The sequence below is a fragment of the Arachis ipaensis genome, chromosome B04 (assembly GCF_000816755.2).
Source record: "Arachis ipaensis cultivar K30076 chromosome B04, Araip1.1, whole genome shotgun sequence".
Classification (NCBI taxonomy): Eukaryota; Viridiplantae; Streptophyta; class Magnoliopsida; order Fabales; family Fabaceae; genus Arachis; species Arachis ipaensis.
Window position 1 is genome coordinate 33,151,022 of NC_029788.2, and position 873 is coordinate 33,151,894.

An 873-nucleotide genomic window follows, 5' to 3' on the forward strand; every position below is an offset into this window, starting at 1 on the left:
TACTAAGAAACCTGCTTAAAGCCCTTGCTAAGTAAGCATCGAAGTCTTTTGCAGGTATCACCCCTTACCTCCCCACGTGGAACTCGGACGGCGACACCTCGACACCAGCACAAATCGGACGCTGCTTTATAAGGAGTCTAAACCTCATGTTCAGATCTAAATCATCGTTTCAGATAACTATCTGTTACGGCCCGGCCCAGGACTCCCGCGGGTCAATCCGACCCGAGCTCCACCCGGCCCGACTACGCCTTTCAATCGACCCGAACACGCGTCCCGTACGGCTCACCCGCAGCTGTGGGATAGTGTCCTTGAGAATATGGGCCTGTCCTCCAGAGGGGCCCACTACTGACATGTATATAAGGGGAAGAGTGACTCTTCCCCCGAGGTACGTCACATTCCTACATCACCCTCTCTCCGCCTGCACATATTCTGACAAAAGCGTCGGAGTGTCTTTGCAGGTGGCACCCCCCCTTTTTTCCACACGAAGTACTCGGGACCTCGCGCCTCCCAGACCGGAAAACCGTGACCAGACGAGCCCTTTCTATCACTTCGAATCCTGACCCGAACCGTCCGGTAACCGACCTACCGAACACTATCGGAACAAATATAATAGAGGGTTACATAGCTTTTCTATATAAGTATATTTTAGTAACTTCACCTTTAGCAAGAATTTGGTAGCCTCATTTATTTGTAGGGTGAATTTTTGCCCTGTGAAAATTTTATAGGTCTCTGTTCTACTTGATCTTTATCGTGAATAATACATGTGGATATCCGCTTTTGCATATATTTTTACCATTTCTAAATCAAATTTTATTAAAACCACAAATTTGGTTACAGACGGTAAGTAAAGAATAAAAAATTCAAAACGTTGTG